Genomic DNA, 27,713 nt, shown 5'->3' on the forward strand with positions numbered 1-27,713 from the left:
TTTGTTTTTATTCAATTATTTTATTTAAAAAGTGATGGCGCATCCTACCGGATGCCATGCATTCATGCTTCATCTCATACATTTCAACCAAACAATAATTTAAAGTTTGTCTCTCTTTCTGGAATTGTTTGAAATTCTCTTGCACTTGGTTTTCAAGGTATATTTGCTAGGTAATTTTATAAAATTCTTTTGTCTGATTTAAGTTCCTCCTATAATTAAAGATTACAGTTTCTTCCTCCTTTTTGTCTTATTTTATTCTGTCAGTTTTAATAGCCTCGTTTTTCTGCGCATTTAGTTGTAGGAATCATAGTCATAGTCGATAGTGTATGATATGTCCAACTATTGTTCCCAGGACTTGCTGCAGCATTCAACATTTTACAGATGATGTTGATATATTTACACAATCCATTGTATTTCATTGTATAGGAGCCAACAAATGTCAAATGGCTCAAACTAACTTCTCTTTTGCACAAACTACACTTGTCATGCTGAGATCCTTCATCTTATTAGAAGCATTGGGCATAAAACTGTCCTGATAATACTGACGCTATCATCTTTTAAGCCAGTCTATAAAACCTTCCTTATTTAAAAATTCTTGCGTGAATAAATCGAGAAAATATTTGTTATGTTATTGTTTGGCCTATGTGTCCAATTTTCTCTCATAAAAGTTCTCGAGTATTTTTAAAGATTTGTTTTGGCTGATTATGTGATAGAGGTTGTCCTACTGGTTCTTGTTTCATGATATATAATTTCGATGCTGTTTTAAGATTCTAACCGTCCCTTCAAGTGCTATTATTTGTATTTCTTTTGCACTTGGTTCATCAGGTATATTCGCAAGATAGTTTCTGAAATTCTTCTTCATTAGCCCGATTGCTCCTATAATGACTGGTAAGATTCAAGTTTCTTTTCATGTCGTACATAAGTCCTTGGTATTTTGTCATTTTCTCACTCTCTTCTCCGTAAAACAAGCATAATTATGGACGCTTACTTCAACTAGGGTTTCCATATTCTCCTTCTTGCAACATAGCACTATGTCAGGCTTCCAAATGTGTTTTCACATGACTTAAAAAATTTGACTTCTGTGTAAAAGAAGAACCACATACTTCACAGAAATGTGGTTTCTCTCCCATATGTATTTTCATATGACACAACAAAGTTGACTTTTATGCAAAGGAAGAACCAGATATTTTACAAGAATGTGGTTTCTCTCCTGTATGTGTTCTTATATGACGCCACAAAGTTGACTTTCGTGAAAAAGAAGAACCACATACTTCACAAGAATATGGTTTGTCTCCTGTATGTGTTGTCATATGACACAGCAAATTTGATTTCCATGCAAAAGAATAACCACATACTTCACAAGAATGTGGTTTTTCTCCCGTATGTGTTTTCATATGACTCCATAAATTTGACTTTTTTGCAAAAGAAGAACCACATACTTCACAAAAATGTGGTTTCTCGCCCGTATGTGTTTTTATATGACACACCAAAGTTGACTTTTGTGCAAAGGAAGAACCACATATTTCACAAGAATATGGTTTATCTCCTGTATGTGTTTTTATATGAAGCCACAAAGTTGACTTTCGTGAAAAAGAAGAACCACATACTTCACAAGAATGTGGTTTGTGTCCAATATGTGTTTTCATATGACTCCATAAATTTGACTTTTTTTCAAAAGAAGAATCACATACTTCACAAATATGTGGTGTCTCTCCCATATGTTTTTTCATATGACTAAACAAATTTGACTTTCGTGCGAAGGAAGAACCACATACTTCACAGGAATATGGTTTTTCTCCCATATGTGTTTTCATATGACGCCACAAAGTTGACTTTCGTGAAAAAGAAGAACCACATACTTCACAAGAATGTGGTTTCTCTCCTGTATGTGTTGTCATATGACACAACAAATGTGATTTCCATGAAAAAGAATAACCACACACTTCACAAGAATGAGGTTTGTCTCCCATATTTGCTCGAATCTAATTCCACAGAAATTATACACAATGGATAGTATGATGAAATATGTTAATAAATTTTGACTTTAGAAAATTTATCTGAAGAAATGTAATTGTTATAAACTTATTGAAATAATAAATGACGAATGGCCCTTCTGATGCATTAATGGAGTTATTTTCCTTGTTGCAAATTCTGGAAATATAAAAATAAATTTGAAAAAATACATTCATTTAGTAAAATTGAATTCATTATGTTAATTTTTATAAATATAAATTTATTATTAATCAAATATAAAATAAAATGATTATAGATTAAATCAATACTTGTTTGTTAACAAAATTAATTCATTTCTATTTTCTTTTGGGTCATTTAATGCTGTATGTAAGGATTATTTTTTTATACATTCTGAGTCGTTTTTGCTGAGAATATTCAGATGTTTTGGAACAGTTTATTTGATAGCATTTATTTTATGGTAAACGTTTGCTCTTTTAAAGATTAGTTTTAGGGTTTTCTTTTTCGAAGAGTTCTTTTAAGTTTCTGGCCTTGCAGTACTGTTGACGGATTTGTGTAAGGTCATAGCAGTTTGTGACATAGTATACATTTGGGAGGTTCTTCACTTTTTAGTATATAGCAGTGAGTTATATATGTGTGTTCTATCCAAATACGGAATAAGACTACTTCTTCTTTGCATGATTTTATGGTATTTAGTAGTTATTTTTCAGTTGGGAAGAGTTTGTTGCTAACAACACAAGAGCATGCTACTCTCATCTACTAAACAAACGGTTCCATTCAAAAGTTCTACATACATTGAAATTCTACTTTAAATTTCACTGATGATTGAAAGTTCAACGTTCAGTTCAGGAGTATATAACTTACAACTGAATTTTATCAAGTACTCAAACCATAGCACCACAGGTTCTAGCAGACAATCGCAGTAGGAATTTTAGGAATTTATTTGTTTTTAGATGTTTTCACTATTTATTACTACATATACATATGCGCTGTTTTCTAAAACCAGCTTTGTCTTCACTGGTCTTCTTCATCTATATTTTTACTTCATCCCATAAAGGTAGATGGTTTCCCTTTTCAATCCATATATATTCCGCCATAATTGATTTTTAAATCTCTCCACATATTACAGCTTTTGAATGTTTTTCTAATTTTATTGTTAATGAATGACATGGCTCACATTTGTATAATTTTCAACATTTACATGTAATCTCTTTGTCATTTTTTTTTCTCCATAAGGTGCTTTAATTTGGAGACGGAATTGTTTTTGTTGAGATAAGTGATTTCAATCATGCTTTTTATTTTAGATTTAAAATATTAACAACTCCATTTTATTTCAGTATTTAATTTGTGTATTTCTGTTTTATTAAATGCTAGCTTTTTTCTAGTCCAATACCGGCTTCCATCTTATCTAGAAATTACTTATAACGGCACCAACTTACTTTCGGAAGAACCCCCCCCCCCACCATCAGCCTTTTCTTTTATATCGTAAGCTTCTTAAAACGTTACTAGCTTAAGTTCAGAATAAAATCACGACTTTCTTTTAACGGCTAACTTAAAAAAAAAATGTTTTGAACGCTACTAACTGAATTTCTTTCAATGCAGTTTGCAATTTGGAGACGGAATTGTTTTTGTTGAGATAAGTGATTTCAATCATGCTTTTTATTTTAGATTTAAAATATTAACAACTCCATTTTATTTCAGTATTTAATTTGTGTATTTCTGTTTTATTAAATGCTAGCTTTTTTCTAGTCCAATACCGGCTTCCATCTTATCTAGAAAGTACTTATAACGGCACCAACTTACTTTCGGAAGAACCCCCCCCCACCATCAGCCTTTTCTTTTATATCGTAAGCTTCTTAAAACGTTACTAGCTTAAGTTCAGAATAAAATCACGACTTTCTTTTAACGGCTAACTTAAAAAAAAAAATGTTTTGAACGCTACTAACTGAATTTCTTTCAATGCAGTTTGCAATTTGGAGACGGAATTGTTTTTGTTGAGATAAGTGATTTCAATCATGCTTTTTATTTTAGATTTAAAATATTAACAACTCCATTTTATTTCAGTATTTAATTTGTGTATTTCTGTTTTATTAAATGCTAGCTTTTTTCTAGTCCAATACCGGCTTCCATCTTATCTAGAAATTACTTATAACGGCACCAACTTACTTTCGGAAGAATCCCCCCCCACCATCAGCCTTTTCTTTTATGTCGTAAGCTTCTTAAAACGTTACTAGCTTAAGTTCAGAATAAAATCACGACGTTCTTTTAACGGCTAACTTCAAAAAAAAATGTTTTGAACGCTACTAACTGAATTTCTTTCAATGCAGTTTGCAATTTGGAGACGGAATTGTTTTTGTTGAGATAAGTGATTTCAATCATGCTTTTTATTTTAGATTTAAAATATTAACAACTCCATTTTATTTCAGTATTTAATTTGTGTATTTCTGTTTTATTAAATGCTAGCTTTTTTCTAGTCCAATACCGGCTTCCATCTTATCTAGAAATTACTTATAACGGCACCAACTTACTTTCGGAAGAACCCCCCCCACCATCAGCCTTTTCTTTTATGTCGTAAGCTTCTTAAAACGTTACTAGCTTAAGTTCAGAATAAAATCACGACTTTCTTTTAACGGCTAACTTAAAAAAAAAATGTTTTGAACGCTACTAACTGAATTTCTTTCAATGCAGTTTGCAATTTGGAGACGGAATTGTTTTTGTTGAGATAAGTGATTTCAATCATGCTTTTTATTTTAGATTTAAAATATTAACAACTCCATTTTATTTCAGTATTTAATTTGTGTATTTCTGTTTTATTAAATGCTAGCTTTTTTCTAGTCCAATACCGGCTTCCATCTTATCTAGAAATTACTTATAACGGCACCAACTTACTTTCGGAAGAACCCCCCCCCACCATCAGCCTTTTCTTTTATGTCGTAAGCTTCTTAAAACGTTACTAGCTTAAGTTCAGAATAAAATCACGACTTTCTTTTAACGGCTAACTTCAAAAAAAAATGTTTTGAACGCTACTAACTGAATTTCTTTCAATGCAGTTTGCAATTTGGAGACGGAATTGTTTTTGTTGAGATAAGTGATTTCAATCATGCTTTTTATTTTAGATTTAAATTATTAACAACTCCATTTTATTTCAGTATTTAATTTGTGTATTTCTGTTTTATTAAATGCTAGCTTTTTTCTAGTCCAATACCGGCTTCCATCTTATCTAGAAATTACTTATAACGGCACCAACTTACTTTCGGAAGAACCCCCCCCCCCACCATCAGCCTTTTCTTTTATGTCGTAAGCTTCTTAAAACGTTACTAGCTTAAGTTCAGAATAAAATCACGACTTTCTTTTAACGGCTAACTTCAAAAAAAAATGTTTTGAACGCTACTAACTGAATTTCTTTCAATGCAGTTTGCAATTTGGAGACGGAATTGTTTTTGTTGAGATAAGTGATTTCAATCATGCTTTTTATTTTAGATTTAAAATATTAACAACTCCATTTTATTTCAGTATTTAATTTGTGTATTTCTGTTTTATTAAATGCTAGCTTTTTTTTTCCCTCGTACATATGTTTATTTATCTACCGAGTTGATAGCAAAAATTACGAATTATACTCATTTTTAGTTCGTGTGAGGGGAATCTATCACCATACTTTCCCTTAAACACGTCTGTTTGACTTTTATTAAGTACAATACTTAATAGTTTTTTTTTTTTTTTTTTTTTTTTTTTTTTTAATGGAGAGTAGAAAACGCATTGTGGATGCGTTATCGGCAGCTCCTGTTACTCTCGCTTCTTCTTTTTTGTCCCTCAGTCCTCATTTTTTAAATGAGTGATTTTTCGGACAAAGGGAGAAGAAAAAGCTGTTTTCTAGGTTGGCAGTATTTTTGCGAACAGTTTGCTGAGATGGCGGAAATTTTCTGTTTCTATGTCTATCCTTGTAGCCATGTCACTAGTAAGGGTGCTGGAGGTAAACGTTTTGTCTGGGCTGACGTTATCCGCCTGATAGTCAGGGACCCGAACCTTGGATTAACCACTAAGGAGGCCGTCCTATCAGCAGGTGCAAAGTACTGGGGCTGCTGTATTGCCATTTGGTGAATGGATTCTGGACCATGCAGTAGCTTCTGGTGGGGCCTCTCGATGCCATACTAGTGGGTAATTGTTACGGTTTTACCTTATCATTAGCTACAAATAAAAAAAAAAATCTTCGTTTCTTTTTCTCTCTTAATTTCCCCTCTCTGTCCTGCTCTAAGTAAATCTGTCGACCTAGTCCACAAATTCCAAAATTTCATCATGACAAGTTTCAAGAAAAAATACACGATTAAACCCGGTTCTCCAACTTCCAACGTAGACCCCTACTACCATGTCTCCTTCTCCAACATCAGGGGTCTACGTTCTAACCTTCCAGAGGTTGAAACCCAATTACAGGAGACTAAACCAGACCTTTTATTTTTAAGTGAAACTGGCATTGGACAGGCTATTTCCCTAGATGAGTTTGCAATTTCAGGATACTCTAACTTAACTTCTAAAACTGACCCCCAAGATCGCCATGGGCATGGAATATGTGCCTATATTAAAGATAGCTTTCCATGTGGGAGGGACATCTCCAGGGAAGATCCTAACTTACCCTATATGTGCTTCCGGGTTGCTTTAGCTCACACTACTGCATTTATATTTACTCTCTATCGCCCCCACAACAGCGGAGTTACTATCTTTCAAAGCATATCTGAGAAAATTGACCAAGTCCTTTCTACTTATCCTTCAGCTAACATTCATATATGTGGAGACTTCAATGTTCACAACGTCGAATGGTTGACCCACTCAAACAAGACCGATGATGAGGGGAGGTTCTGTCATGATTTCTCCATTGCCTATGACCTCACTCAGATTGTTCAGGAACCTACCCGTGTGCCCGATAATGACGGCCAGTATGCGAGCCTACTAGACCTTTTTCTCACAACTTGCCCTGAACTATGTTCAGTTTCTGTTCTGTCGCCTCTTGGATCTTCCGACCACTCTGTTGTATCAATCAAGATAAAAATGAAATGTAATAAGTCCCCAGACGTACCTCTTCATCGTACAGTATATCGATACACTAAGGCTGACTGGGATAGCTTCCGTACATTTATATCTGATCTACCTCTGTATTCCATGTTTAAAAAGGATGTGTCCTCTATAGTATTAGACCTAACTGAATGGTTAATTGTAGGTATTGACCATTTCATACCCTCTAAAAAGTTTCAGCAAAAACCTAACAGCCAGCCATGGTTCTCTCCAGAATGTGCTGCTGCCATTGCGCACAGAAATCACTTTTTCCACTGCTTCAAACGTAATAGATGTATGGAAACTAAAGCCGTTTTCAGGACTGCCAGCAACCATTGTAAGAAAGTAATAAGGAACGCAAGAGTGTTGTATGCTCAATCTGTTAAGTCCAAAGTAGCTGAGCAGCGGCTTGGTTCCCACCAGTTTTGGCAAATAGCAAACAGAATCCTGAACAGAAGCGTGTGCTCCATCCCAACTATTATCAATGGACCTGAGGTAATCTCGTCAGCATCAGACAAAGCCAAACTCTTTGTCAAGAACTTTGCAGCTAATTCTACCCTTTGCGACCAAGACCGCCAACCCCCAATATTTCCTCCTGTATCAGAAAACACGCTATGTGATATACGTATATCTGTATGTGATGTTGCGAAGCTAATCAAAAACCTTGATTCGAGTAAAGCAACTGGCCCTGACGGTATTCCAATTATAGTACTCAAAAAACTTCAACCTGAATTAGCGCCCATACTTACAAAACTGTTTAAACGTTGTCTTAAGGAGAATAGTTTCCCATCTCCGTGGAAAATCTCATCAGTATGCCCTGTATTTAAGAATTCAGGTGATCGCTCATCCCCCTCTCAGTACAGGCCAATAAGTCTCCTGTGCGTCATGAGTAAGTTGCTAGAATCTGTGTTAAATACAGAAGTAATCAAACATCTCAACAAAAATAACCTTCTTAGTGACACTCAATATGGTTTCCGTTCTGCTAGATCTACAGCAGATGTCCTTACAGTTATATCGCATAGGATTAGCAAATCTCTCGACGGTGGCAATCTTTCTAGGGCAATTGCTCTTGACATATCTAAAGCCTTTGATAGGGTATGGCATAAAGGTTTACTTCATAAGATCGCTAGCTATGGTATAGCTGGAAAAGTCTTCTCAATTATTAAATCATTTCTTTCTGATAGGTTCATAAGAGTAGTAGTTGAGGGGCAAAAATCAGAAGCTCACAGTATTAATGCCGGTGTCCCTCAGGGATCCATCCTGGGCCCAACTCTTTTCCTGATCTACATTAATGATCTTCCAAATCATATCCTTACATCATTTGTAGACATTTATGCTGACGACACTACCATTTATGGTAGCACATCTAAGACAGTAAATGACCAAGTTCTCTCCAATTCTCTCTCCTCTGATCTTGAGCACGTAGTACAATGGGGAAAGGAGTGGCTGGTTACTTTTAATGCATCTAAAACCAAGCTTCTCTCTTTACATCATCAACATTCTAATTCACATTTGTCATCAATTGAAATGAATGGCTCTCGTCTTCAGGAGGCCTCAAGTTTTGACAAGCTTCTGGGCTTGACCATTACTCCTGATCTTAAATGGAACACGTATATCAAATCTGTTGCCAAGGCCGCTGGAAAAATGGTGGGATCTTTCTATCGATCCAGTAGATATCTCACTGCTGATGCTATTCTCTACCTATATAAGAGCCAGGTACGTCCAAGGATGGAATACTGTTGCCACATCTGGGCAGGAGCTGCTAGAAAGGACTTGTCCTGCCTTGATAGAGTTCAAAATAGACTTCGTAGCCTCGTAGGAGATGTCCTTTTCTCCTCCTTGCAACCTCTATCTCACAGAAGAGATGTTGCGAGTTTGTCTCTGATGTATCGTTATTTTCATGGAAAGTGTTCAACTGAGCTTCAATCTATGGTCCCCCCTCGCCAAACTTTCACAAGAAACACTCGTCTAGCTGTAAACACTATCAATAATTTCCCCCACTCTTTATCTGTGCCTAAACCTAAACGTAGATTCCATGAACAAAGCTTCTTTCTTAGAACTGCACGCCTGTGGAATTGTCTTCCGTTTTCCTGCTTTCCGGCTGACTACAATATGGTTGTGTTCAAGTCTAAAGTAAATAAGTTCTTGATGAGCCGTTCCATATAAGTTATTAAATTTACCAAATTTTCATTACTAATGATTACTATATTGACCAATTTCTACTGTACACTCTTTAACCCTTATCCTTGAGTGGCCTCTGGGCCTTGATAATGTGGTGACGCCTTTGTAAAAAAAAAAAAAAAAAAAAATACTATCCTGACATTTTATAGTTTACAGATTCTTTCAATTTTTTCTGACAAGATCTTCATGTATGATGTACAAACTGTTATCAACATAACATGACAACAACATTCAGGAGTGATTTTTGATATGTATTGTTATTAGTACATATTGATTTTGTTCAGTGTTGTAGGAAACAGATTGTTACTTTCTTTACATAATATACATTGTGAGAATTGATGTTTTGATACTGGCTGCATATTTAAAGATATTATATATTATTATTGTTGTGTCATGAGAATGTTTTAATAGTGTGTCAAGTTGAAATTGAAAGGAAGCAACATTTTCCTCCTGTAGCACGTGTCATATATAGATTCAATCCAAAACCTCATCACTGGGACCAATCATGCAGCTACCAGGACATTAAGTACGTAACTCGATTAAGAATTTTACCTATGCAGTAAAGAGAAGGGATTTTGATACTAATTACATATTTAAAGGTATTATATATTATTATTGTTGTTGCATTATGAATCTTTTAATGATGTTAACCCTATGTGGCATCACATGACTTGGAAAGTAAAAGCGACAAGAGTTTAATTCCTTTGTGTCACATGTTGAAGATGCACACACACATGACAGCCGGTAGAAAATGCACTGAACAATGGGGTCAGGTTGTCAGAATTGATATTGTCACTGGTTAAAGATCAACTTTTCTGATATGCGTAGCTGTTAAAGGTAAGCGAACCTGCAAATGCAGGTCACATGTATAGCCGAGAGAAAAAGGCAAAAGACAAGAGAGGTCTATAATCAGCCGTCAATCAAAATATCACAAGCATGGCTCAATCTATTTTACTAGTTATTCTAACAAAGAATAAAGAAGCCTATACGTAACTGTGCATGCATGATAAAGAAATGTCATGTTCAGTTGAGGAAGATGAAAAAAGAAAACAATAAGGTAAGATTCGAATCTTTTTACCCTTTTGTTTCTGCTAATATATATATATATATGTGTGTGCGTGTGTGTGTGTGTGTGTGCGGGACGTGCATAACAAAAACATTTTCAAGCTTATTTTTTCTCTCCTTTTTGTTTCTTAACAAATATTGATTTTGATATGTATTGTAATCTTGTTCTTTCTGGTGATGTTAAGTGGTCGGCAGTTTTTCTTATTATTTATTTTTTAATTTATTGCCTGGGCGTTTGATTAGCCGATAAAAACAAACACTATTGAAATGGAAGCAGACGACTTTCGAATTGGAACAAAGTGAATAAACAAAAAAGCTAACAAAGTTAGTTTCAAACTCGCCAAACAGAAAAAGGCAGACACAGGAAAAAATCTATGAATGTTAGAAAAGAAATGAAAACAAATGCATGTTGTCAGGAAAAGAACCTGCCATCAAAACATCATCCGTTTAAGCTGAGCATTGTTCAATTATTGAAACAGTAAATCGACTTTTTCATTTATTTATGTTTTTAGTATTTTTTCGGTGATGTTTAGAGGTCGATAGTTTTGCTAATTATTTTTTAATTCATTGGCTGGGCGTTTGATTAGCCGATAAAAAGTGCTTCCGAATTAGAAGAAAGTGAATAAACAAAACAGCTAACAAATAAATTTAGTTTCAAACTTTCAAAACACAAAAAGGCAGAATGTAGTTTCACATCACACTTACACAGACTGGAAGAACACACAGTTTTTTCTTTAACACTTTTTTAGTATTCCCCATTGTTCCATTGCTCAAGATTAGAGGAGAGAGAATCGGAGAGAACTTGGTCGTTTATGGTCTTAGATGTGCTACCATAGATCGTAGTGCAATCAGCATAAATGTCTATGAAGGATGTTATTTGAAAGATCATTAATGTAGATCAGGAAGAGAGTTGGGCCCAGGATGGACCGCTGAGGGACTCAAGCATTAATACTGTGAGCTTCTGATTTCTACCCATCACCCACTACTCTTATGAACCTATCAGATAGAAATCATTTAATAATTGAGAAGACATTTCCAGCTATACTGTAGCTGGAGATCTTATGAAGTAAACCTTTATGTACTCTATCAAAGGCTTTTGATATGTTAAGAGCAATTGCCCTAGAAAGGTAACCTCCATCGAGAGATTCGTGTAAGCACATCTGCTGTAGATCTAGCAGAACGGAAAACATATTGTGTGTCATTAAGAATGTTATTTTTGCTAAGATGGTTGATTACTTCTTTATTTAACACAGATTCCAGCAACTTACTCATGACACAGGAGACTTATTGGCCTGTACTGAGAAAGAGATGAGCGATCACCTGAATTCCTAAATAGAGGGCATACTGATGAGATTTTCCAGGGGGATGGAAACAATTATCCTTAGAAAACGTTTAAACAGTTTTGTAAGGATGAACGCTAGTTCTGGTTGAAGTTTTTTGAGTACTATAATTGGAATACTGCCACGGCCAGTTGCTTTACTGGAATCAAGGTTTTTGATTAGCTTGGAAACATCATGTACAGATATTTGTATATCACATAGCGTGTTTTCTGATACAGGAGGAAATATTGGAGGTTGGCAGCCTTGGTCACATAGGGTAGGATTAGCTGTAAAGTTCTTGGCACATTGACTTTGTCTGATGCTGACGAGATTACCTTAGATCCATTTATGATAGTTGGGATAGAACACACGCTTCTGTTCAGAAATCTGTTTGCTATTTTCCAAAACTGGTGGGAACCAAGCTGCAGCTCAGCTACTTTGGATTTGACAGACTGAGCATAAAACTCTCTGGCGGTTTTTATTACTTTTTTACATTGGTTGCTGGCAGTCCTGAAAGTAGCTTTAATCTCAGTACATCTATTATGTTGGAAGCAATAGAAAAAGTGATTTCTGTGCGCAATGGCAGCAGCACATTCTGGAGAGAACCACGGCTGGCTGTTAGGTTTTGCTGGAATTTTTTTTAGGGTATGAAATGGTCTATACCTACAATTAACCATTCTGTCATGTCTGATACTATAGAGGACACATCCTTTTTAAACATGGAACGCATAGGAAGATCTGATATAAATGTACAGAAGCTATCCCAGTGAGTCATAGAGTAACGATATACTGTACGATGGAGAGGTAAATCTTAGGACTTATTACATTTCATTTTTATCTTAACTGATACAACAGAGTGGTCGGAAGATTCAAGTGGGGACAGAACGGAAGCTGAACACAGTTCAGGTCAAGTTGTGAGAAAAAAGATCGAGGAGACTTGCATACTGGTTGTCAGTACCGGGCACACAGGTGGGTTCGTAAACAATCTGAGTGAGGTCATAAGCAATGGAGAAGTTATGAAAGAGCTGCCCCTCATCATCGGTCTTGTTTGAGTGAGTTAACCATTCCACATTGTAAACACTGAATTCTCCACAAACATGAATATTAGCTGAAGGATAAGATAGGACGTGGTCAATTTTCTCAAATATGCTTTTAAAGATAGTAACTCCGCTGTTGGGTGGGTGGTAGAGAGCAAATATAAATGCAGTAGTTTGAGCAAGTGCAACCCAGAAGCACATATAGGGTAAGTTAGGATCTTCTTTGGAGATATCCCTACCACATGGAAAGCCATCTTTTATATAGGCACATATTCCATGCCCATGGCGATCTTGGGGATCAGATTTGGAAGTTTAATTACAGTATCCTTTAATTACGAACTCACCTAGGGAAATAGTCTGTTCAATGCCAGTTTCGTTAAGAAATATGTCTGCTTTAGTCTCCTGTAATGCGGTTTCAACCTCTGAAAGGTTAGAACATAGACCCTTGATGTTCAAGAATGAGACATGTTAGTGGGGGTCTACGTTAGACGTAAGAGATCTGGGTTTAACTGTGTATTTTTTATTGAAACTTTTCATGATAGAGTTTTGGGATTTGTGGACTAGGTCGACAGACTTGCTTGAAGCAGTGTAGAAAGGGAAAGTAAGAGAGAAATAGAAATGAAGAAATATTTTTTTGTAGCACATGAAAAGGTAAAGCCGTAACAATTAGCCACTAATATGGCATCGAGAGGCACACCAGAAGCTACTGCATGGTCCATAATCCAAATGGAAGACCCAGTAGTTGCTGATAGGACAGCCTCCTTAGTGGTTAATCCAAGGTTCGGGTCACTGACTATCAGGCGGATAACGTCAGCCCAGATGAAACGTTTTCCTCCAGAACCATTACTAGTGACATGGCTACAACGATAGACATAGAAACAGAAAATTTCCGACATCTCTGGCGGCTGTTCATGCAAAATACTGCCAACTTAGAATACAGCTTTTTCTTCTCCCTTTGTCAGAAAAATCACTACTTAAAATATGAGGACTGAGTGACAAATAAAGAGAAGCGATAGTAATGGGAGCACCGATAATGCATCTACAATGCATTGTCTACTCTCCATTAAAAAAATATATATATTAAAAGTCCATTTGGCGTGTTTAAAGGAAGGTATAGTGAAAGATTCCCCTCTCACTAAGTGAAAATGAATATAATTGCCTAATCTGTTTATGCTATCAACTTGGAAAATATGAACAACATTTATGGACAAGAAAAATCTATTATAAAAAAATAAAACGATATATATTCCAAATGACCTTCCAGATAGAATCCGCACATTTTTCCATGAGAAAACCATTTACACAATCAATAAAACAATGAAATCAAGATAAAGATTAAAAACTGAAATAAATATATTAGCACTTGCATCTAGGAAAGAAAAATATTACAACTTCATAACTTAACTGCTATAACACATCCTTCGTGACTGCAAATAAGAGTTGATTTTGCTTGAAATAAACTTCAGCCTTTTCATTTTTGAAAAGAAAACGATCATCACGTGATATAGCTTGCAACTTGGACAAGCATGTTCTTTTATAAGTAGTAACGTTTAAACGGGAGGGAGTAAGAAAACAGCATTTTCAGATCTATTTATGCTCTATTTCAAATGATTTTGCCAGATAGAATCGGAACATTTTTTTCACGAGAAAACCATTTATACAATAAATAAAACAATGAAATAAAGATTAAAAACTGAAATAAATAAATGCACTTGCATCTAGAAAAGAAAAATAACATTTTTAACTTTTACTGCTTTCGCGCCCCAACACCACCTCGCACCCTGCCTCCTTTGCCAATGTAAACAGTAAAATATCCGAAAAATGTTAAATGGTGTTCTTATCGGTAAATGTCGGTGCGTTACTTACTTGTTTGCAGCAAATTTAAATGCGATATTTGTTTTCAGCATACCAGAAAACCTATCGAAGTTGAAAGATGATTGTTAAGGAGGAAAGTAAATAACAATTTACAAAAACGGCTTTCAGGCAGCCCAACAAAACATAAAAAAATTATCACCATGTGGTCAGAAAGTGGGTGCTTATTTTACATTAAATTTATATAGAAAACTGATCCCCATTTTTTGAAAAAGTAATTTAATCATATCATGAAAAGTAATTCTCTGTGCTACTTTTAAAGTATATATTTGTTTTTAGCACCCCCGAAAAACTATAAAATAATCCAGAGAAAAAAAGATTTTTTTTTTACTTTAAACTTTTGAAATGAGTAAACAAAAGAATTTTTTTTTACTTTAAACAGTTAAAAACTTTTAAAATTTATAAAATTATTTTTTCCTTGGTAAATGATAAAGAAGTTATTTTTATGTTTAAGTCAGTATTGAAAAACAAAAACATTGACAGCGAAAACGTTTTCACCAACAAATCAACATTTTCATTAGGATTATTTGCTTAGTTAATGGAGTTATCTTCCTTACATTTTTAACTTACTCTGCAAATGCGCAAAAATCGATACTAAATTCATGTAGTAATACTTACGTTTTTGTTTTATAATCTGCTTTCGATTAACTTTATCTGCTTTTATAAAGGAAACGATTTTTCAAATGTGATTGACTTTACAACCTCAAGTTAACATTCAAGATGATGAACGGAAGAGCAAGTTTGCAGAAAACAAAATTGAAGAGGAAAAATAAAAAAGAAATCATTTCGAAATATAGTCGATCTATTTCGTGAATATCACTGATAAAATTTTAACATTTTTATATTTACATGAGAGAGAACAGATTACAAGTTTCATCTTTATTAATTCTCTAATTCGTTGCAGTGCAATTTAATGGTGAAACTGATAGGTGAACATAGTTTAGAAAGTCATTTTATCATATATTTTTTATGTATTCCCCATTATTTCTTGATTGTGTTTGAAAGATTATTGTCTAAAGTTAATATCTATATTGGAAAAGATTACACATAAAAAAAAGTTCATAATGAAAAATGTTTTCACGTCGGCTTCTAAGATAATTAGTAAAGTGTAATGTGGATCCAGGAGACAAGCGCCCGCGTGTTTGTGTGTTGTATGGGTGCGTAAGAGAGATGGACGAAAAGGAAAGACTTACCTCGGGACCGGCTCGGCGTCGCCGACCGAAAATAGATAAAGAAAGATCAAGATGGCGGCCGCCATCTTTTGTAAAGGATGATATCTCGCAAAGTCACATGAATTCTCACAATATGCAAATTTAGCCGGCCTACAATGGCCATAAAAGCGGGTGAGTGAAAGATGTTGGGAGAGCGATGATTGACTTGGTCGGGAATCGTGTTGCTGTTGCTTCTCATGCCGTGTGAGCATATCTTACCGTTGTTGGGCCGTTCTGAGTAACTGTTCGCGTCCGTCTAGGCACCTTGCTAGTTGGATTCCGTGCAGAACCGGTGTTTACTGGTTATTGAATTGCTTTATGTTGCTGCAACATCATACATATACAGAGGGCACAGTACTTTTAAAGGATTTTCCTTATACATCTACAGAGGGCGCAGTAATTTTTAAAGGACTTTCCTTACACATTTTCTACAAGCTATCTCAGTGATTTGGCCTCTAGGACTATGACCGAGTCGAAATTCGACTTAAAGCTCATACCCGAGTTTGACCGGTCCACGTCCATTGTTGACTGGGTTGAAAGGGTCGAGCTGGTGTGTGACCTTTGTGAGGTAAAAAGGGTACACACTGTGATTCCTCTGAGATTGACTGGGGGTGCCTTTAGTGTATATCAGCAACTTTTTGCTGCCGAAAAGGGAGATGTCACCGCAATTAAAGCTGCGCTGTACAAGGCATTCGCCATGGATTCTTGTACGGCCTATGAAAAATTTACTTCCCGAAAACTTCTACCGGAGGAAAGCGTGGATGTTTTCTTCGTGGAGTTAAAGAAACTCGCAGTCCTATTCGGTGGAGGAGTGTCGTGAAGCAGCTATTGAGAGCCTCAACCAGCGTTTCAACAACGACCATGGAACACTTGATGGAACGTGCTCGAGCCATCATCAAAGATGAGGAGGACCTGGAGGAACCAGTTGTGATGGCGACACAGACAGGCCAGATTGGTGCTCAGGAGATTCCGAATCAGAACCCTGCAAGCAATGGGAAATGTTTTCGCTGCGGCCGATGCAGACATTTTGAAAGGAATTGCACCAACAGGGGGCGTATGCGCTGTTATAATTGTGGCGGTTTGGGGCATCTAGCCCAAAACTGCGTGGGAAACGTATCAGGAGAGAGGACGTCAGCGCCGCCCTGCTCCCCGAGCAAAATTTGAACAAGGCGCAACCAGTGATGACCGTCTACGTAAACAGGATACCCTGCTCAGCACTTCTCGACTCAGGCTGTTCACATACTATAGTGAGCGCCAGGCTGTGTCCAAGTTGGACTAAGAGAAAGATCAAAGTCACCACGATAGGAGGCGAGACCCAGACATGCTATGGAGCTGGAACTGTCAAGATCTACACGGACACTGGTGCAGCCATTAAGATCAATGTGCTCGTGACCCAAGGAAATTTCCTGGGGTTTGACCTGTTGCTCGGATACGATGCCATCAAGGCGCTGGGGGGAGTCGCAATTCATCGGGATGGAAAAGTGCGATTCTTGGAGGCCCCAGTGTGTGCAACGCTCCACATCGATTGGCCGGATTTTACAGTGGACTACGACTCTCGCAAGAGGGCCTGGATTGCATCTTGGAAGTGGACCGAGGGAATGGCACCGACTAAACTCAAGAATGGGGTTGCAGAGTACCCTATACCCAGTGAGGCCCGAGCAGAATACGAAAAGGAACTAAAGGCGTGGATCCAAGATGGCTGGTTAATCCCCTACCCTGAGGACAAGCTTGGGCCTCCGAAGAGTCTAATACCCTTGATGGCAGTAGTCCAGCATAACAAGTCGAAAGTATGGTTGGTGCTGGACTATAGGGAGCTTAACAAGCATATTGAAGCCTACACTGCCGATGCTGACGTATGTGCCAGCAAGTTGAGGGAATGGCGTCAGAAAGGCACTAATGTCTCGATATTGGATTTGCGAAAAGCCTATTTACATGTGCGAGTTGATGAGACGTTGTGACCGTTCCAGACAGTTTGGTTCCAGGGGCAGAGATACTGCCTTACACGCCTCGGCTTTGGCCTAAATGTGGCACTGCAGATCATGAAGACTATTGTCAACACAGTATTGTCCCAAGAAAAGCCATGAGGGACTCAATGTCAGCTTACATTGATGATGTATACGTCAATGAAGATGTACAGTCTATGTCGTGTGTCAAAGAAAAATTGGCTCAGTTTGGTCTGGAATGCAAGAATCCTGAACGTTTGAGGGAAGGAGCACATATATTGGGATTGGATGTTTATGAAGAAGATGGCACCCTACAATGGAGGCGTGGCAGTGAAATTCCAAGCATCCCCAACATCGTTACAAGGCGGACCGATTTTTCTTGGTGTGGAAAACTTGTTGGTCACTTACCGGTCTGTGGCTGGCTCTGCGCAGCTGTTGGTTTAATTAAATGCAGAGCAAATTTAACAACCATGGGTTGGGATGACATATCCAATGATGTCCTACTAACTCTGATGATTAAAGAGACACTCGAGAGAGTGAACAAGAAGGACCCTGCCTGTGGGCGGTGGTGTGTTAACGGAGACAACGTAGGTGTGTGGGTTGATGCCAGTTTTTTGGCGTTGGGAGTATCGTTGGAGCAAGGAGGAAACATGTTCGAGGATGCATGTTGGCTGTGGCCCGTAACAGATTCTCAGCATATAAACCTGGCAGAGCTGGACGCTGTTGTAAAGGGGATAAATCTGGCCCTGCAGTGGCAGTCTAAGAAGTTGACCTTGTACACAGATTCTCTCTGTGTCTACCACTGGGTGTCTGACACACTTTCAGAACGGACACGAATCCGTACCAAGGCAGCAAGCGAAATGTTAATACGGAGAAGGCTAGACATGCTTAAAAACCTGGTATCTGAGTATGGGCTATCACTGAGCGTCACTCTGGTGCCATCACATTGTAATCATGCTGACCAACTGACCCGAGTACCTCACAAATGGTATGAAGCCGCGAAGATGGGAATGGAGATTACTGCTCGATCTTGTGCAGTTGCAATCGACCTATGTCAAATACAAAATTTCATGCATGGAGCGGACATCCGGGTATCAAGAGGACCCTTTATTTTGTGAGGCGTGTATACCCAGCAGTGACCAAGATGGATGTCAGACAGATCATCAGAAATTATGAGGCTTGCCAGTCTATTGATCCTGCACCAGAGCGATGGCGGAAGGGTCGATTGGAAGTTGAGAGTGTGTGGCAGTGGCTGGCCATGGATATTACCCATTAGAGTGGCAAGCCCTTTCTAACTCTCATTGATTGCGGACCTTCGAGATTTGCAGTGTGGCGGCAGATGACCAGACAGGATTCAGCAAATGTTGTTCGCCACCTATCATCCATTTTTTCTGAGCGAGGTGCGCCGGAAGAGCTCCTGACTGACAATGATGCAGCGTTTTGTAGCCAGCAAGTCCGGCAGTTGTTAGATGAGTGGGGCGTCTACGGTTGCGATGTGCGCATGTGCCATCAGGAAATGGCATTGCTGAAAGAAGCCATCGCAGCATCAAGAGAATTGCTGCCAGGAAGCGATGTACTATTACGGAAGCCACAAATTGGTACAACATTACGCCAAAGGACGGGACGCCTCCTTCAACCGCACCTGCGAATGCTATTTACACGTACCGAGTGCGTCACACAACTACAGAAGAAAGCAGTGAAGCGTCTAGTGATGAGCTGCCGATACACGGATTCAGTGAGCCCCTTCCAGAGACTGATAGCGATACTTCATCTGATGAGGCAGAACCAGATCCAAAGCCCGAATCTGAAACAGTGAATGTACCTCCAGTGCTCTCTATGTGATCATCAGATCAGGGGGAGTGTAATGTGCATCCAGGAGACAAGCACCCGTGTGTTTGTGTGTTGTATGGGTGCGTAAGAAAGACGGACGAAAAGGAAAGACTTACCTCGGGACCGGCTCGGCGTCGCCGACCGAAAATAGATAAAGAAAGATCAAGATGGTGGCCGCCATCTTTTGTAAAGGATGAATTCTCGCAATATGCAAATTTAGCCGGCCTACAATGGCCATAAAAGCGGGTGATTGAAAGACGTTGGGAGAGCGATGATTGACTTGGTCAGGAATTGTGTTGCTGTTGCTTCTCGTGCAACAAGAAAAAAAATGAAAGGAAAAATTCAAGATGGCGCCGACTCTCTCTTTAACACGGTAAGATATCCTCAACACGGCACAAGAAGTAACAGCCACACGATTCCCCAGCCAACTCAATCGTCACTCCCCCACGTCTTTCCCCTCACCCGCTTTTATCGTCGTTCTAGGCCGGCTAAATTTGCATATTCCGAGAATTCGTGTGACTTTGCGAGACATCATACTTTACAAAAGACGGCGGTCGCCATCTTGGTCCCTCTTTTCTATTTTTGGTCGGTAACGATGAGCTGGTCTCGAGGTAAGTCTTTTTCCCCTCATCTGTCTCTCCCACGTACCCACACAACACGCAAACACGCGGGCGCTTATCTCCTGGATGCACGTTACACTCCCCCCTGATCTGATGATCACATAGAGAGCACTGGGGGGGTGGACTTTTAGTGCGTGTGCTTCTGCGAAGAGGTACATTCACTGTTTCAGATTCGGGCTCTGGAGCTGGTTCCGCATCATCAGATGAAGTATCGCTATCAGTCTCTGGAAGGGGCTCACTGAATCCGTGCATCGGCAGCTCATCGCTAGACGCTTCACTGCTTTCTTCTGTAGTTGTATGACGCACCTCGGTAGCTGGGCGAAGATCTCGCACATGTCGTGGGGTTCCATCGACCAAAACAGACTGCTGGCTAATCACTCCAGATATGTGTCCTCGCTTAAACTTGTCGGTGCACCGATTTCCTGGAGGCCGCACCCACACTGGATCTCCCACTTCATATCTGTTATATGTTCCCTTGTCGGTTGGCTGCGTAGTGTTGATTCCCTTCACTCCGACTTGGTACGTGTAAATAGCATTCGCAGGTGCGGTTGAAGGGGACGTCCCGTCCTTTGGCGTAATGTTGTACCAATATGTTGCTTCCGCAATAGTACATCGCTTCCTGGCAGCAATTCTCTTGATGCTGCGATGGCTTCTTTCAGCAATGCCATTTCCTGATGGCACATGCGCACATCGCAACCGTAGACGGACGCCCCGCTCATCTAACAACTGCCGGACTTGCTGGCTACAAAACGCTGCATCATTGTCAGTCAGGAGCTCTTCCGGCGCACCTCGCTCAAAAAAAATGGATGATAGGTGGCGAACAATATTTGCTGAATCCTGTCTGGTCATCTGCCGCCACACCGCAAATCTCGTAGGCCCGCAATCAATGAGAGTTAGAAAGGGCTTGCCACTGTAATGGGTAATATCGATGGCCAGCCGCTGCCACACACTCTCAACTTCCAAGCGACCCTTCTGCCATCGCTCTGGTGCAGGATCAATAGACTGGCAAGCCTCACTATTTCTGACGATCTGTCTGACATCCATCTTGGTCACTGCTGGGTATGCACGCCTCACAAAATAAAGGGTCCTCTTGATACCCGGATGTCCGCTCTGTGCATGAATTTTTTGTATTTGACATGGGTCGATTGCAACTGCACAAGATCGAGCAGTAATCTCCATTCCCATCTTCGCGGCATCATACCATTTGTGAAGTACACGGGTCAGTTGGTCAGCACGATTACAATGTGATGGTACCAGAGTGACGCTCAGTGATAGCCCATACTCAGATACCAGGTTTTTTAGCGTGTCTAGCCTTCTCCGTATTAACATTTCGCTCGCTGCCTTGGTACGGATTCGTGTCCGTCCTGAAAGTGTGTCTGACACCCAGTGGTAGACACAGAGAGAATCTGTGTACAAGGTCAACTTCTTAGACTGCCACTGCAGGGCCAGATTTACCCCCTTTACAACAGCGTCCAGCTCTGCCAGGTTTATATGCTGAGAATCTGTTACGGGCCGCAACCAACACGCATCCTCGAACACGTTTCCTCCTTGCTCCAACGATACTCCCAACGCCAAAGAACTGGCATCAACCCACACACCTACGTTGTCTCCGTTAACACACCACCGCCCACAGGCAGGGTCCTTCTTGTTCACTCTCTCGAGTGTCTCTTTAATCATCAGAGTTAGTAGGACATCATCGGATATGTCATCCCAACCCGTGGTTGTTAAATTTGCTCTGCGTTTAATCACACCAACAGCTGCGCGGAGCCAGCCACAGACCGGTAAGTGACCAACAAGTTTTCCACACCAAGAAAAAATGGTCCGCCTTGTAACGATGTTGGGGATGCTTGGAATTTCACTGCCACGCCTCCATTGTAGGGTGCCATCCTCTTCATAAACATCCAATCCCAATACACGTGCTCCTTCCCTTAAACGTTCGGGATTCTTGCATTCCAGACCAAACTGAGCCAACTTTTCTTTGACACACGACGCAGACTGTACATCTTCATTGACGTATACGTCATCAATGTAAGCTGACGTTGAGTCCCTCATGGGGTTTTCTTGGGACAATACTGTGTTGACAATAGTCTTCATGATCTGTGGTGCCACATTTAGGCCGAAGCCAAGGCGTGTAAGGCAGTACCTCTGCCCCTGGAACCAAACTGTCTGGAACGGCCACAACGTCTCATCAACTCGCACCTGTAAATAGGCTTTTCGTAAATCCAATATTGAGACATTAGTGCCTTTCTGACGCCGTTCCCTCAACTTACTGGCGCATACGTCAGCATCGGCAGTGTAGGCTTCAATATGCTTGTTAAGCTCCCTATAGTCCAGCACGGGCCGTACTTTCGACTTGTTATGCTGGACTACTGCCATCAAGGGTATTAGACCCTTCGGAGGCCCAAGCTTGTCCTCAGGGTAGGGGATTAACCAGCCATCTTGGATCCACGCCTTTAGTTCCCTTTCGTATTCTGCTCGGGCCTCACTGGGTATAGGGTACTCTGCAACCCCATTCTTGAGTTTAGTCGGTGCCATTCTCTCGGTCCACTTCCAAGATGCAATCCAGGCCCTCTTGCGCGAGTCGTAGTCCACTGTAAAATCCGGCCGATCGATATGGAGCGCTGCACACACTGGGGCCTCTAAGAATCGCACCTTTCCATCCCGATGAATTGCGACTCCCCCCAGCGCCTTGATAGCATCGTATCCGAGCAACAGGTCAAACCCCAGGAGATTTCCTTGGGTCACGAGCACATTGATCTTAGTGGCTGCACCGGTGTCCGTGTAGATCTTGACAGTTCCAGCTCCACAGCATGTCTGGGTCTCGCCTCCTATCGTGGTGACTTTGATCTTTCTCTTAGTCCAACTTGGACACAGCCTGGCGCTCACTATAGTATGCGAACAGCCTGAGTCGAGAAGTGCTGAGCAGGGTATCCTGTTTACATAGACGGTCATCACTGGTTGCGCCTTGTTCAAATTTTGCTTGGGGAGCAGGGCGGCGCTGACGTCCTCTCTCCTGATACGTTTCCCGCACAGTTTTGGGCTAGATGCCCCAAACTGCCACACTTAAAACAGCGCACACGCCCCCTGTTTTTGCAATTCCTTGCAAAATGTCCGTGTCGGCCGCAGCGAAAACATTTCCCATTGCTTGCAGGGTTCTGATTCGGAATCTCCCGAGCGCCAATCTGGCCTGTCTGTGTCGCCATCACAACTGGTTCCCCCAGGTCCTCCTCATCTTTGATGATGGCTTGAGCACGTTCCATCAAGTGTTCCATGGTCGTTGTTGAAACGATGGTTGAGGCTCTCAGTAGCTGCTTCACCCGAGTGGGAAGGCCCGCCACAAACGCGTACGCAAGCGTCCGCTCCGACACCCCTCCACCGAACAGAACTGCGAGTTTCTTTAACTCAGCGAAGAAAACGTCCACGCTTTCCTCCGGTAGAAGTTTTCGGGAAGCAAATTTTTCATAAGCCGTACAAGGATCCATGGCAAATGCCTTGTACAGCGCAGCTTTAATTGCGGTGACATCTCCCTTTTCGGCAGCACTGAGTTGCTGATATACACTCAAGGCACCCCCAGCCAATCTCAGGGGAATTACAGTGTGTACCCTTTTCACCTCACAAAGGTCGCACGTCAGCTCGACCCTTTCAACCCAGTCGACGATGGACATGGTCCCGTCAAACTCGGGTATAAGCTTTAAGTCAAATTTCGACTCGGTCATAGTCCTAGAGGCCAAATGGCCGGAATAGCTTGTAAGAAAAAAAATGAAAGGAAAAATTCAAGATGGCGCCGACTCTCTCTTTAACACGGTAAGATATCCTCAACACGGCACAAGAAGCCACAGCCACACCATTCCCCAGCCAACTCAATCGTCACTCCCCCACGTCTTTCCCCTCACCCGCTTTTATCGTCGTTCTAGGCCGGCTAAATTTGCATATTCCGAGAATTCGTGTGACTTTGCGAGACATCATACTTTACAAAAGACGGCGGTCGCCATCTTGGTCCCTCTTTTCTATTTTTGGTCGGTAACGCTGAGCTGGTCTCGAGGTAAGTCTTTTTCCCCTCATCCGTCTCTCCCACGTACCCACACAACACGCAAACACGCGGGCGCTTATCTCCTGGATGCACGTTACAGTGTGAGCATATCTTACTGTTGTTGGGCCGTTCTGAGTAACCGTTTGCATCCGTCTAGGCACCTTGCTAGTTGGATTCCGTGCAGAACTGGTGTTTACTGGTTATTGAATTGCTTTACGTTGCTGCAACATTATACATCTACAGAGGGCGCAGTACTTTTAAAGGATTTTCCTTATACATCTACAGAAGGCGCAGTAATTTTTAAATGACTTTCCTTACACATTTTCTACATAAAGTCTTAAGATACTGAATTTTTTAAAAAATATACCTTTATTAGCCCCCCCCTTCCCCGAAAAGCGAGAGTTTAGTAACAGATCTAGCTTCACACAATCAAAACAAGAGACAATGCGTCACACATAATTTCTACAGAAGCCCCAAAATGTAAGAAAGTTGATGTTATTTTATACCTAGCTGAGGGGGGGGGGGGCGGTTGGATTTGGCCAGTTGTTAAACATGCTTAAATATAATATTTTAAATTTGTCCAGATTTCGTATATATGATTATAGAGTCATGATGTCTAAAGTAATAAAAAATGTATTTGGGTGTCATCAGCTAGAATTGAAACCAAAATCAAAACTGTAACATTCAAAGTTGGTGACGTTACCACTGTACAAACGTGACATGCATATGAACTGATTAAAAATAAAGATGAATTTACAAAATGAATAACAATTTTTTTTATTCTGACTCTATAGAACTCATGGAAGTGCAACCGATTAATTAGGTGTGTCAGAAATTTCGTGAAAATAGTGAATAATTCCACCCCATCTTTCCAAGCTTATAACTCCTCGAAAAATGTAATTCAAGCCCTAATTTTTTTTTCAATTAAAGGAGCAAGGACCAAGATTCCATAAAAAAAAAGAAAAAACAAATAACGTGGTTAAAAAAAGTTTTAAACTTCAAACTTTACAGGTAAAATTCTAAAAACACTACGTTTTTTTTTTGTTTTAAATTTGAATATATTATTTATTGACCTTTTCTCTTCAATTTGTGAGTAAATTAATTATTTACTTTTCGGTGAGTAAATTAATTATTTACTTTTTAAAAGACACTTGAAAATGGGTGGGGCGTGAATTAAAAAAAAAAAGTTTGTCTAAAATATTATATTCGGTTTATTGGAAAGAACATAAAATTTCACATTGACCCTGAAAATATCGTAAAAATAGAATCAATAGAAAAATTTGGATAGATTTTTAAAGTTTAAAAATTGAAAAATATTGAATTCGGAAAATTCATTACTGTTGTTAAAAAATATATTTCTATTACTTTTAAAACAACTTTAATAGTTTATTTTGTAAGTATAATCCATAAAGAAAATAAACAACCCACTTTTAACAGAGAAATTACGAGATTTTTATATTTTATTCGCAGTTTCGTGTTAGGGGTGTCCAAAATTCCTACAAAAATTCTGATATACCTACCGATTAATATAAGGTTTCGATCAAGGCACATCCTCACATACATAAAATAAAAATATAGAAATAACTTCGGAAAATAATACCGGAAGTTATTATCTCCTTTAATAATTACATTTGTTTATATCTTAACTCTTTTAATTAACATATGCATATTGAGATATGGTAAAAAAAAAAAAAAAGAATGAAAGAAAAAAAAACAGAAAAACACAAAACTGATAAAAACAAAGAAAGAAAGAAAGAAAGAAAACGAAAAGAGAAAAAAATAAGAATCGAAAAGTTACAAAAGGCTGAATGGGGAGGCGTATGCGTAAGGAAATGAACAACACAACTAGAAGTAAGGGGGTCGAACATGTGGGTAAAGAAAATAAAAAAAAGTTCGTAGTTAAGAGGAAATAATATTTAAAAAATAACGTTAAAGTATTTAAAAAGTGTCTTTAAAAAGGAGATATATAATGTTTCTTACCGGAGATGGTTTAAAACGGCGAAGGACAACAGAAGATAAGACAGAGGCACGTGAGACTAGAAAGGCTGCTGACTACAATTACAGAATAAAACACCGGTCAACCTGCCGGTGTCGAGTAAAAAAAAACTATATATGAAAAATGTCCGGCCCAAGGAGATAACTGTTGAAACTAAGGGATATAATATAGGTACGGGCAAAATGAATGTCAATGCTCAAAATGTATGAACATTTTGACATCTCCATTTACTTAAAAAATTACCAAAAAATCAGGAAATTAACAATTTTTAATTTAATTTTCAGTATTTATCAAATGATGAGCGCGGAATATAATGAACGAATTAGTTTGATTTAAATCTTAGTGGAACTAATTATTTTGTTTAAACAAAAAATACCTTTACTAAAGTTATAATTTTCAGTAGTAAATAAAAAAAAACGCAAGACTTATTTTTTCTTTTTTTATATAAATAAAGCATCGTAATTTGTAACAATAAAATAAAAATAATATCAATATTATTTCAAATCGTTAAAATGTAAATTATTTCTTGTAACGAGTGTCCGTTATGCAGGCTTAGCTAAATGAGGATCTCGTGAGAATAGCATGAAGTTTAAGATTACTGATTTTTATGAACAGAGTGTCACACGTGACTTGCAATGAATGTGAATATTTTCTGAGAGAAAAACGGTCATTAAGCCATGTAATCGAATATTTGTAATAATTTTTATCATTGAAACAACATAAAATATTTAATATTATTTTTTGTGAAAATATTGAATGAATACTGCTTATCGTAATGTTCCTGATATATTAAAACTATTTTTAATTGTTAACATCTACAATGTTTATATATTTATATAAAAAGGTAAGCAGAAATTCATGCATTATTTTTTAATTTAAAAAGACAATAATTTGCGATTTTAGTCATCATATCGGTGTCACTGGACACATGTATCCATAAAAATAAAACTGAGTTTTAAAAGAAAGGGAAATAATAAAATCCATTCAATAATTGACATTTTAAAGTTTATTATCCATTTTCATATTAAGTTAAATGAGAGTAGATACGGTAAACAACTGAAAGCTATTATCTCCCTAAGTTCGATTTGTTTCTATTTTTAATCCTTTTAATTAACACACGCATATTTTAGCAAAATAAAATTGAGAGTAGATACGGTAAAAAAAAAAAAAATGACAGAAACAAATAAAAAAAAAACATTGTTGAGAACACAAAGAGAAAAGATAAGAATCGAAAAGTTATAAAAGGCTGAATGGGGAGGCGTATTCGTAAGAAAATGAACGACACAGCTATCGAAGCACAAAAACTAGGAACTCGAGACTTCTGGAAAATCTGCATCAGTGTAGTAAATAATGGGCAATCAACAATTCCCCCACTAACCAACAATCACGAGGTTGTCTCCTCAGCAACCGACAAGGCTAACATGCTTGCCAGTTGGTTTGCCTCAAACTCCACACTGGACCCTTCCAACCACTCCCTACCTGACTTTCCTATGCGGACAGACGCCACGCTAGACGATCTGAAAACCACCCCTGCTCAGGTGCATGCTATCATAAAAAACCTTGACACTTCAAAAGCATGTGGACCTGATCTTATC

The 27,713-nt window shown here is 38.8% G+C and overlaps 1 long non-coding RNA gene across 1 annotated transcript; it reads right to left on the minus strand.

Moving 5' to 3' along the window:
- Positions 1-26,189, minus strand: LOC145270561 (uncharacterized). Its single transcript, XR_013865446.1, has 2 exons — positions 26,103-26,189; positions 1-2,151 (listed from the first exon to the last, which is right to left on the minus strand). It is a non-coding gene; the product is annotated as an uncharacterized LOC145270561 (long non-coding RNA).
- Between the last annotated feature and the right edge of the window lie 1,524 nt (positions 26,190-27,713).

Source organism: Euprymna scolopes, chromosome 46 (genome assembly GCF_053919585.1).
Source record: "Euprymna scolopes isolate OS-2025 chromosome 46, ASM5391958v1, whole genome shotgun sequence".
NCBI lineage: Eukaryota > Metazoa > Mollusca > Cephalopoda > Sepiida > Sepiolidae > Euprymna > Euprymna scolopes.